Genomic DNA, 12,709 nt, shown 5'->3' with positions numbered 1-12,709 from the left:
GCTGTGCGGGCTGGGGCGCCCTTAGCAGTGCCTGCGGGGCCCCGGCCTTGCCCGCAGGGGTGAGCTCAGTGCCCGGTTCCGCGGCGCCGGGCCCCGAGGTGGGGTGTGCTGGAGGGCTGAGGTGGCGGCGGAAGCTGGGGCTGGGAGCAGGCGGGTGGTCCCCTTTCCTGCCTGCTGCATAGGCGTCTGGTTGCAGCCTCACCCGAGTCTTTCAGCTCTGCCTTTTTCTTTCCTCCACCGTGTAATTGAACCGAAATTGGGTTATGACCGCTTGGACGTGCGGGAAGCTCTAGCTATTACAGGTGTAGAGGTATTTGCTTATTCTGGAAGGGCGGATGGCTTTAATGATGGTGGCACGTTTCACTGATCGGGAGTTGCTGGTCTACAGCTGTGATCTCGGTGGTAAATCTAGGTGACCTGTTAAACTTGAAAAAAAAAACCAAACAACAAACATTTTTCTACTGGAGAGAATTAACTAAACTTGGTGCCTCCTTGAAGACGCGTATTATTTCTCTCTTGCTGACACTTAGCTTCTTTGTTATGAGAAGATAGCTGTATGGTTTCAAATACAGCATTTTGAAATATTTATACTTAATTGAGCATGTCAGTTTGTAATACAGAAGTTGTCATAGGTGAGTAGTTCTGTGCTCTACTGCCTTTGCACCTCATTGTATCCTTAATTTGTGACTAGTATTTTTCTACGTAGACAATAGTCCCTTATTCTTTTCTTTGCAACATATATTGAGTCTTTTGTATTTTTCTTAACCCAGTGTTCTATCCTTCCTGTAAGCACTCTGTACATACTTGTCAGAGTTTATATTATGGAAACCATACTGTGTCAAAATACTTCATAATCCCCTTCTCCTGAATCAGCTAAATTGACTTTCACTTCTCAGCAGTTTGCTGCAATATTCTGCCATCATATCTAGTATTAAAGAATATATAATCATGAAATGTATTTGAAAATCTGGTTCACAATTTCTTAGTTGGTTGTGCTTAAATGTACTTAAATGTACTTAAAAGACTTCTAATATAAACACACACCATGATGAGAAAAATCTTTGCTGTTAGCATTTTTTGAATTTTATGCTCTACAAGTTAGAAGGTAAGTTTTAAGCTTTACATGACCTAGCTGCTTTGGGCTTTTCCAGGGTGGATGGAACTACCAGATCAGAGCATCAATTTTGAGAATTAAATAGTGAAAACTGGGGAATAAAAGCTAAATCTTTTTGAGCTGCAGAGGATGTTAGTGCTAATAGCTTAATGGTCCTACAGCTGCTAAAACCTTTTGACTTAAATGTTAGTCACTATAAATAAAGTTTTTCCCCAGTACCTGCAGTGTTGGTACCTTGCAGCAGTAAACATTAGGCTGTTTAGACCATTGGAATGGAAAACTCATCAGTTTTGTATTCCTGGTAGCAGCAGAGGTTAGCACAGGAACCAGTAACAAAATGTGATCCTAACTTGCACTTGAGATAGAGGTCCTGGAAGTGTACCTTTTGCTGCAGCAAATAGAGGTCTTGATCTGAGGAAAGGATGTGAAAGGTCTGTTCCCAACCCTAGCAAATCTTAGTCTTCTCACTCACCTGAAAAAAAAATATGGAAAAGACTTGCTTGAGTGTGGATATGAAAGGAGTACAATTTAACTTTTTACTGACATGGTTCCATGCAGAATATTTTGCTTTTTTGTATCTGCTAGCTGCTGGGTTGATATTTAGGGAATTTTCATAGTTTGTTCACTGATGCTGAAATAAAATAATTTTAGCCTTGCTGAGATGTTACTCTAGCTTATAATTTAGAAAATGACTCATATCTTTGTGCAGGAAAGCTACAAAAACGAGCCGGGAACTGTATCTGGAGTGTTTGTGAATTTTACAAAATTTGTTTCTTATTTGCCATATTTTCATTCCTGATATTGAATCAATTTAGTACTCTGAGTTTTATATGGAGTCAAAATAAAGATATGCAGGTTTAGTTTGTGTAGTTCATGAAGAAATGTCATTGATAAGTAAGCCTCAGTTAAACTGAGCACTGTTGGAGCATAATGGTGGGGAGGGGATACAGCACAGGTCTTTCAAAAGATTAAAACCTTAAGATAACCTTTGTTTTCTGCTCTTATCACAGAGAATCTCCGAGAGAAAGAGCAGAGAAGTAGACTTTTTGATAGCTAAATAGTTCTTTGTTGCTAGTATTTTGTTATTATTCATTCCTCTCCAGTTTAGAGCATCCACGATCCCAATTTTTAAAACGGTGCTAAACGTACCAGCAAGCCATTCTTGCTCACTGTTATTTAAAAAACATACTCAGCATGAATAGAATGTAATTTCTGGTTCTGCCAGCTCTCCACATTCAGGCTGAGTGTTACAATCCTTCTGTTGTGAAACTTGAAATGTGATATCAAGTTTATATTTACCAGGAAAGGAGGTAAGCTAGGCGCTCTTCTGTTGTGTAATAAGGCTTTTGGTAACACCTTTAACATGAGGACAATGATGTGGAATACTGGTTAAAATTGTTCTTCAGTTTGTGATAATGTAGCTTGAAGTTGATCATGGTAAAGTCTTGAGTGTGTTGTAGCATGGTAGAAGCCTGTGTTTGTGTGGAGGTTGTCATTAGAAAAGTGGCTAGCTATTTCAGCCGTTCATTGTTTGCTAATTTTAAAAGTTTGATTTCAAGCTGTTTTCCCTTGTTTACAGGGAGCTGGATTTAAAGAAGTGAAAAACCCGCCAAAACCAACAGAAAACTAACCTGGAAAGAAACATGAAAACTGTAGTACTTTTAATAGTGTAAGCACAAGAGTCAGGACATAAGCATTTAAGTCTACTACTGATTTGGCAGTTTCACTTGAGCCGTAACAGCTTTTTTTGGCACAGTTCCTTCTCACTTGCTCTCAGCGACCCCAGTTCCAGTTTTTGTAAGACATTCTCTGAATGTGGAGGGATACTAGAGACCAAATTTTATGCTCTTTGAAAACTAAGCTAGCTGGTATTCTGTTTTACCTCTGCACCTGGTTGCAAAGTGGAAGAAGCATGATCCTGTCTTACAAAAGCAGCCATGATAAACCAGTTCCAGGTTATCTGGGAAGGTGTGTTCCTGTTTTAACTTGAGGGGGAAGCCACAACCCTCTTCACTGGAGGCCAGAGACGCTGAATAACAAGGAGTCTATAGTGTTCTACTGGTTTGATGTAGTTTCCGTGTTCATTAAGAAGTTGTGGCCACACAGTAATTTGTATTTTACCATGGGTATATAAGTATTCATCTGTAAATTTGAGTCTGGTAGGAGCTGCATTTTGGGTTGCATAAATAGTGGCACAGCTCCAGCTGGTGCAAGTGCTTGACTTGCAGCCTGAGGGCTGCCTAATGGTGCAGCTCTGCCCTGTCCCCTGCACATCTGCAGTCATCTACACTGGCATTGCAGCCCAAAGTGGTAACTGCCGTTACTCCTGGTCATCTGTTTTATCTCCTGTGGCAGTAGAGTCATTCCTGGAACTCTGTAGTAAGTTGGCTGAGAAACTGCTCTGCTTTTTGCCTGAGTTTAGCAGAAGGGGTCTCTTAGTACAGCGGTTTCTTAGGTGGATCAAGAGAATCAAAAACCTCTGAGGAAAAAAAATTCCCTTAATATTGCTAGGAAAATACTGTGGGGTAGTGTGTTGTAGAGCTGTGAGAATGTTCAGTATCGTCTTCTACTGAGTACATGAAGTATGTAAATAACTTTGAAGTGTCCGTAAGATGGGGTTTCTGTTGCACAGAGCCTCTGCTTCTGAATGTAAGTTGGCCAGCAGGTAGACATGGGTGATGGGTGGTTTTACCATTAAAATATGCAATTAAATAAAAAGAAGTTGTCTTGAAGTATTCTACTGAAGTATAAAATCTCTTTTTAGAGAGAGATGTAGAAAAAGAGCATTTGACATGGTTAATAACTACTGAAAAACATGAGTTTAAGTTGTGGGATTTTCTTAGCTTCTTAAACTTCTTGCTTAACCATATAAAGCCACATTTTTTTCACATGCTCACACATGATAGCACTATTTCCCTTCCTCCTGCTCCCCTTTCTGGACTTCAGTTTCTTAGGAAAGGAAACTTAAGATATTATCCTTTCACCTTTATTTGTTATAGAAACTGGTAATGACCAACAACATGTGTCAGGACAAATTTGTCAGTATCACTGAGGAAAAAAAGAAGAGTGTTATTTGCGTCATAAAGTAAAGATTTTCTTAACTCTTTTTTGATGCTTTCAAGGTTTGCTCTTACATGAAAGCTGCAGAAATTCTCAGTATGTTTGTCAGGCATTCAATAGATAAAGGTTATGAAAGGTGAATCTTTATAACAAGTTACAGCTCTTATTCATTCACAAGTCTTACTAAAAAGGCTTTATATTCGTGTCAGGGTTGAATTTGCAACTCTTAGGGACTGAGATATTCAACTTTGTTTACTATATTAAAGCTTATGTTTCTGTTCAATAGCGTGAAGAGAATCAAACTGTTGTTAGATAGTAAGAATTTTGTTCTGTTTATCATGAGAATTTCAGTAGGTTGATTCTGAAACAAAGATACTGCTTACTATGTTTCCTTACTTAATTTTTGTCCACTCTTTCTCCTTTCTCTGCTGTTCTTGTGTTTTATACAGATGAAAGCTTGAATCTTCTAAGGAATTATCTTCTGCCAGAAGTCAAGAAGAGAAGGGAGACCTTATAGCAGCCTTCGAGTACTTGCAGGGGGCCTACAGCAAAGCTGGGGAGGGGCTTTTCATCAGAGAAAACAGTGGTAGGACAAGGGGTAATGGTTTTAAACTGAAAGAGGGAAGATTTAGGTTAGATATTAGGAAGAAATTCTTCACTCTAAGGATGGTGAGGAGCTGGAGTAGTTTGCCCAGGGAGCTTTTTGATGCCCCATCCCTGAAGGTTTTTAAGGCCAGGTTGGATGAGGTTTTGTGCAACCTCATCTAGTGGTAGGGCTCCCTGCTCTTGGCAGGGGGGTTGGAACTTGATGATCTTTAAGGTCCCTTCCGACCTTAGCAATTCTATGATTCTAAGTATTGACAAATGAAAGCAAGAGGTCTGCATTTCTTTGGTATAGTACCTAAATGATAATTTGTCTCTGGAATCTAGGAAAGTTCCAGTTCAATCATGTGAAAGATGACAATGGTCTGGTCACTTGGGATCACGTAACTGAACAGTAGCACTTGAGTCAAGAGGGACCTAGATCTGGTTGAGGAATGGGTCAGCAGAAATGTTCTGAAGATCAGCAAGGAGCTGTGGGGCGTAGCCTTATGAATTTGTGCAAGCTACAAAGTACTGGCTGAATAGCAGTCTCACTAGAGAGGGCCTGGCAGTCCTGAATATCAAGTTGAATGTGAACCTGCCATATGTTGTCCTTATAAATAAAGTGAACTGTGTATTGCCTGAAACTTAAGAGGAGCATCCCAAGCAGATTTAGCTGTGATTTATTTATTTTTTTCCTACCAAGATTAATGTTCAACTGGTCCTGATGTGAAACCAGCTGAAGAGTATCTTGATATTTAGGATTAGCAAGGATGAGAGACTCTTTTGTTTTAAACTGCTTTTCCTGTGTTGTTTTTCAGTATTTTTCATGCTATGTTGTATGATTTAAAAGTTGTTCCGAAAGTTTTTGTTTCCTGACCAAGTGGTAGCTCCAAGGGAAGGCAGCATCAGTAAATCAACATGAAAACCAAGTTGGATGCTTTTTAACCAGTTAAGGTGAATTATTGTTATCGTAGTGACTCACAGTCATAAAAGACAATTTGGTGAAAAATGATTCAAATATTGCAAGTAAACTAACGTAAAGTAAAACTTACCAAATCAGTAATACTGAATACATGGCAGCAGACCAAATCCAAATCGTCTAACTGAGGTTTAAGTGCAGTCTGCCAAACATCCTTGTACTTCATATGGTGGCTTCTGTGCTTATTTTGAAATACACTTCAAGAAGCTTGCTGTACAAATTGCTTTTCTGTGCTGCAGACAGGGAATAGTTCTAGGCTGGATTACTTGTGAAAGCACTCTTCTCTAGTGTAGCCAGAATGGTAAAGCAAGACCTGTCTCTACAGTCCTGTGAACAGAAGTATTTTGATTTTATGATGTACATAAGCACCTCTCTTTTGTAAATATGTCTGTTTTAGAATGAGTCAAGGGTTCTGTTTGAACATAAAGTGAGGGATTTTTGAGATTAATTATTAGGTATTTGTTTAGAAATAGAAATGTGAAATACAAAGTTGTTAAATATGCATGTTAATGTGCGGCTAAAGAGACTAAACTGCTGATTATCACACAGGCTCTGTAGCCTGAGACTTTCAAACTGGCTGTTTGAAGTCTTTTTCCCAATAGCCTGTTATTTCTTGGGCTTTTAGATTTCTTAATTTCAAATTTTCAAATTTCAGATTTGTCTATCTGCTTTCTGTATTGCTTCAGAGTTTCTTGGCCATAGTGTTTGCATGTGAAACTTCAAAGGGTTACAGCTTTTGTAAAATATCAGCACCACTTCTCTTCCTGCAGAGAATAAACCCTTTGAACTGCAACAAAATAACCACAGTTTTGCCAACTGTGGCTTCTTGTACAGTGAAAGATGAGTGTTTTCTTGAGAGGTATGTTAGAAATGTTACATGTTCTATCCTTTCAGACTCTGTTGTATGTGTTTGGGTTGTGTTAAAAATCCAGACCTTTAAGCTTCATGGTGAAACTGGGCCTGAGGAAAGTACAAAACTGAAGTAATAGGGGAAAAAATAGACTTCTGCGTTTTAAGGTCCTTGATCATGCTAGTGTAGTAGATTCAGGCCTGTGTTTGAAACAAATCTTTGAAGGGCTTCAAAGTAAGAGGATATTATTGAACCTTTCGGGCAGAGCAGTTTATTTTAACTTAGTTAATTATTTAGTATCTGTTTCTGTGCTTTTGATGAAGATGTAGGAGATACTTTTTTTTTTTTTTTTAATGTTCTCTATTGGAATAGAGTGATTGTAATGGGGAAAGCTGCCAAATCCTTTTCTCCCCCACTCTGCATGGCCAGAATTTAATATCCATTTCTAAGAAGGTTTTGTTCACAAGCAGAATACAATAAAGAGCGGATGCTAATGGATATGAGGAGCACAGCAGGAGAGCCCTGAGGAAATCTGCTTGCTTCAGGGAGCAGTAATGTTGCTTAATAGCAGTCTTGTATGACATAGACCAGTATTTTTGGCTTCAGTTGTATAATTTGGCATGTTACAGACCTCCAGCACCTATGGATAATTAAGGAGTCTATTCTTAGATTGTAAGAATGGTCTTATCTTTCTTAGGTTTATACTTGCTATCCTCATGTCTGTGTGTTTTCTAGACAATTTTTTGAGGTCTGCATATAAAAATGCAGAAGATTACTATTTGCTGTGCTATTGTTGTGCCTTATGTAATCCAGAAGTGGGAATAAACTTTTAAAATACTCAAAGGACAAAACATTTTGCAAGTTTTTTCTACTGGTATACATTTTGTTGTCTGCTTTAGAAAAAAATATGTCAATTTGTGACCACTGGGCTAAGTTGGGCAACTTTGCACTTCATTGTTGCATCTCGTGGACCGGTGCAAACTTTCCTTAGCATTGGCCTATGTACTCCTTTTACAGAGTGTCGTTCTGTTAATGCAGTTCAGTGTCAAGGCAGGTCACAGAGTGACTTTGAAGATGAGAATGTTGTGGGTTTTTTTACTAGTTTTAGATTCCTGCTTAATACAGAATATTTCATAACTAGTGGGAAAGAAATTATTTGTGAAATTATTTGAGATTCTGGAGTGCCTCACACAAATGTACAATTTTCAGACTCAAGGTGATCTTGTTTTGAAAGTGTGATTAAATATTTTTTTCAATACAATAAGAAACTGAAGCACAAAGCAATTGAAGGAATAGGTCAGTTTAGTGTATTCTTCACTAGATTTTCAAATCAGTATAATTTTTTTTACCTTTTTTGTGTTTTTTGGGGGAATTATTTAATTTTCTGTAAGGGAAGCTTGATCAGTTTTTAGAAAAATTATGACATCTGCAGCTTCAGTGGATTTGAAGTGTATCTTCAGAAAAATGTGGAAGCTTGCTGCTGCTAATGCTGTTTTTGCAGCATTTTTTGTCATGTGAATTTCTGATACTTTTGGATCATATGCAGATCTGCTTCGGAGAATGAAGTAAGAGAGATGCAGAAACACTGATTCAAAACTGATAATCTGTTCAGGTTTATTTCCAGTTTAAGAGAGGAACTATTTTGGAAATGCCTAATTTAGACAGCTTAAAATATTAGGAAGAGCATTTACTTAAGAGAACATGGTTTGTAAAAATGAAATATCTTTTTTTCTGAGTAACCACCTGCTGCCTGATGGTTTTATGCTATCCAGAAATACCTTTAAGTCTTTTGCTCTCTTCAGCCCTTAACCAGAATGGCTGGCTTGATGCGTGTGCATGCCTGCTTATTTCTTTTTTTTCTTTCCTAAAACATAAAAGAATGCTGAAGATGGCAGGAATCTAACGTTTATACCTGGAATATATCATTCTACATAATTTTTTGCACTGAGAAGAGGTATGATTCCCAGGTAAATGGAAAAGACTGGCTAATGAGACCAAGAAAGAACTTCCCCTGAAAATAGTGGTCATGTTTTAGGAAGGGGGAGCCATGGAAGGACCCACTGCTCATCTCCAGAGCAGAGTTGCACATTCTTCCAAAGGCCAAAGTTGGGTTTTTTTTAACTCAGTGTTGATAATCTGTAAAAGATGGAAAGGAATAAGTTAAAATTGTATTTGGTTTCATCCTCCCTGCCCTCCCTCTGCCCTCCCCCACCCCCAACAGGAGTCTTTATTCAGGTGTGCTTACAGATTTCTTAATATACACGTTAAAAAATGCAGAGGTTTTTTTTCAGAGATTACTATTTATAATAGGATTTTTTAACTTAGGAAATTAGGCAGTATCAGATACCTTGTAGATGTAAAGGTGCTTGTCTAGTCAAAGAAAGATGACGTTTGCTATTGATGTATTGAACAACAAGGTTTTTATGCTAACTTTGTGATGTTCTCATCTTGTACTTCTGTCTCAGAAGCCTCAAAATAGCTTAGGGTCGTTCTACTTTCATCGTTGTTTGTTTTCTTTACTGAATGTCCTGAACTATGTTTTGGATTACTATGTGCTATTGCAATGCAAATACTTATTATTACAGAATCACAGAGTGAACAGGTTCTGAAGGGACCTCTGGAGGAGATCATCTAGTCCAACCCCCCTGCCAGAGCAGGTTCACCTATAGTCAGTTGCACAGGATGGCTTCCAGGTGGGTTTTAAGTGTCTTCAGAGATGGAGCCCCCACACAGTCTCTGGGCAGCCTCTCCCAGTGCTGTGTTACTCTCAGTAAAAAAGTTTTTCATTATGTTTAACTTGCTCCTCCCGTGCTCTGGCTTGTGCCCATTGCCCCTTGTCCTGTCATTGGACAGTGCTGAGAAGAGTCTGGCCTCATCCTCCTAACACACCCTGTAGATACTGATAAGGGTTGATGAGATCCCCCCTCAGTCTTCTCTTCAGGCTGTACAGCTCCAGCTCTGCCAGCCTTTCCTCAAGCGGCAAATGCTTCAGCCCCCTCAGCATCTCTGTCGCCCTGAGCTGGGGTCTTTTTCACTGTTCCAGTCACACTGTAAAACTGCTTGTTTTAAAGCCTGCATGTTATTTGTTTAACTTTCTAATACACGTTTAAGTGTTAGTATACAGATACATTCCAGAAACTCGAAGCACCAGATTTGCTTTGCTGGTCTAGCCATTTCAGGGGAGTGTCTTTAGCTTTTTAGCGTGTTCTGTTGTAGTGGGCAGCACAGGGTTTGCAAAGACTGCTTGTGCTCCCCAGAAGAGTAGTCTTCTGTTCTACCCCTCAGAAACATACTTTTCTTTGGATGTATTCAAATTCTTACTTGCTGTACTGCACCCGATTTGCCTTGACTTCAGTGAAAATAAAGCAAGCCTATTTTAGTTACAAGTTATTAGGCTTTATTAATTATGGTTTTTTGGGGTAAACTACATAAAATTTGTCAAGATTACAGATAAATTGGATTATTTTTTTTTTAGTATTGGACTCTGGAAGAAGTGGTGAATTTAATATCACAGAATCATAGAATGGTTTGGGTTGGAAGGAACCTTAAAGATTATCCAGTTCCAACCCCCCTATGGCCAGGGACATCTCCCACAAGACCAGGTTGCTCAAGGCCCCATCCAACGTGCCCTTCAACACCTCCAGGGAGGGGGTATCTACAACTTCCATGGGCAACTTGTTCCAGCATCTCACCACCCTCACAGGAAAGAACTTCTTCCTAATGTCCAACCTGAATCTCCCCTCTTTGAGCTTCAAACCATTGCCCCTTCTCCTCTCACTACACACCCATGTAAAAAGCCCTACCCCAGCTTTCTTGTAGGCCCCCTTCAGATATTGGAAAGTTGCTATAAGGTCACCACGGAGCCTCCTCTTCTCTAGGCTGAACAATCCCAACTTTCTCAGCCTGTCTTCATAGGGGAGGTGCTCCATCCCTCTCTGATCATCTTCCTGGCTCTCCTATGAACATGCTTGAGGAGTTCTATGTCTTCCTTATATTGGGGACTCCAGAACTGGACTTCAGGTGGGGTCTCACCAGAGCAGAGGGGGAGAATCACCTCTCTCGACCAGCTGGCTGTGCTTCTTTTGATGCAGCCCAGGATACAGTTGGCTTCCTGGGCTGCAAGTGCTCATACATATAAGGCATGACTGTGATTCTTCAAACTTCATCAGGTTAAACCTGTGCAGAAGGATGGTTTGGTATTTTTATTTTGGTTTGACTAAGCTTGTTTTATTTTGATTTAGTCAAATTGTGTGTGAATTGCTTTGGTTGCATGGTTTTGTCCAGATCTGACAATATTCAAACTTACTAGAAGATTTATTTTGATATCAAAGAAACAGCCATACCCAAATAAGATTATAAAGTAGGAATCACAAACTTCTGCCCATTTATATCTCAACTAAATTATTACTATATTTCTTTTTTTTTTTTTTTTCTTAACCTGTGTCTATTTGTCAGGTTTCTCATTCACTCTTTTTTCTTGACTGACCTTGGTTCTGTGTTGTTGCTTCTATAGTTACTCGTGTTCCCAATACAACAGTAGCTTTAGCTCTAGACATAGTGAATTCAAACACTTTTTTAGCTGATCCAAAATATCTAAAGGAGAAATTGTTTGAGCATTGGTTTGTCCCAACAAAAGACAAAGTATGATTTGGGTAACTTAAATGGATTTATTTCCCTGACTGGAGTAGAGGTATTGGGAAATAAATGCACGGCTTTCATCTTTAACTGAATCTGTGCTAAAAATAACTTTAATTTCTAAAGTTTCTTTGATTAGAACTTTCACTCAGTGTGATTTATGTGCACGTGCACCCTTTTTAGATATCTCTTTATATATATATATATGATGTATGCAAACACAACTTGGGCATCAGGATATTATGTGGATAAAAGCATGATATCTGAGGTGTTACTCGAACAAAATTATCCCCAGCAGCTGGGTAAAAAAATTGTTTCTACAAAGTTTGTACTTGGAGTTAGGTGCCTATTTGTGATCTCAGAAGCCGGAAAATAGCTTAGAGCATAAGCCATTCATTTTTCTAATGCTGTTGTCTCCTTTGACATGTTTTGATTGTGATGTCATATGTTGTCCTGTGAAAGTAATGAAGTTGGAGGGGTCTTGTAGGCTTGAAGTGGTGTAATTAACAAGTTTATGCCTTTGGACATCTTTTAACCAGTAGTTTTTGCTGATGTTGATTGCATGCTAAGTGAATGTTGCTTATGCTTATCTAAGCTAGACACTTTGCAATAGTTTTGGGTATGTGCAATCTAAATTAATCCATGTCATAGATTGATTTATTTACCTATGCTTGTAATTGGGGTATGTGCAATCTAAATTAATCCATGTCATTGATTTATTTACCTATGCTTGTAATTTAAAATAATTATTTGGGAGATTTCGTGTCCTGAAATTGAGTTTACTTGTTGCTTTGGAGGGTGTCTCTAAAAAGGCATTATAATGTCATGTTTTTCTGCAAATATATCTGATCAGACTGTGTTTGGAAGTCCTAGCATATATCTTTCTCTGTTTTTTTGGGCTTGGTTTTGAAATTTCTTTTTGCATTGTCTGTAAGAGAGTACTGATGTGTGTGTTTGAAAAACATAACTTCTTCCCTCTGGCTTAAATTACTGATTGATACAATGCTGTATATCTTTAAACTTGAGAGTACTGGCAATTTTCTCTGGTGTTTTGTTGGTTTTTTTTTCCCTGAGCAATGTAGAGGCTTTAAAACTACCTTAAGAAGACTTGCATATTTAGTGCCAGCTTGCTTGGGTCCTGTGAAGAAGCTGATTTCTCTTTTTTGATATAAAACTGCTGTTATACTTTTGATTTTATCTTTGAGATTTAACACCTAAAATTTTCTGTACAACAGTTAGCAACCTTCTGACAAGTTGTAAGAAAATCGTTAGTGTTAAGGGTACTTGCGCTTTGTGCATGAGAAGGTTTTGGTACCTCTTCCATGCCTCAGACAAGCTTAATGTTGTACTATGTTGTAACAGTGGTGGTATGGATGTGGAAGTATTTGGAGACCACTGAGTATGAGGCAGAATAGTTGTAAAGGCTATAGTTTGGTTTGTCCTCTCGTACAGAAGTGGTATAGCTAGCAGTTAGGTGTCACAGATA

The sequence above is a fragment of the Chaetura pelagica genome, unplaced genomic scaffold, assembly GCF_000747805.2.
Source record: "Chaetura pelagica isolate M959 unplaced genomic scaffold, ChaPel_1.0 scaffold192, whole genome shotgun sequence".
Taxonomy (NCBI): Eukaryota; Metazoa; Chordata; class Aves; order Apodiformes; family Apodidae; genus Chaetura; species Chaetura pelagica.
The sequence above is the reverse complement of the archived record's forward strand: the minus strand, read 5'-3'. Positions refer to the sequence as shown.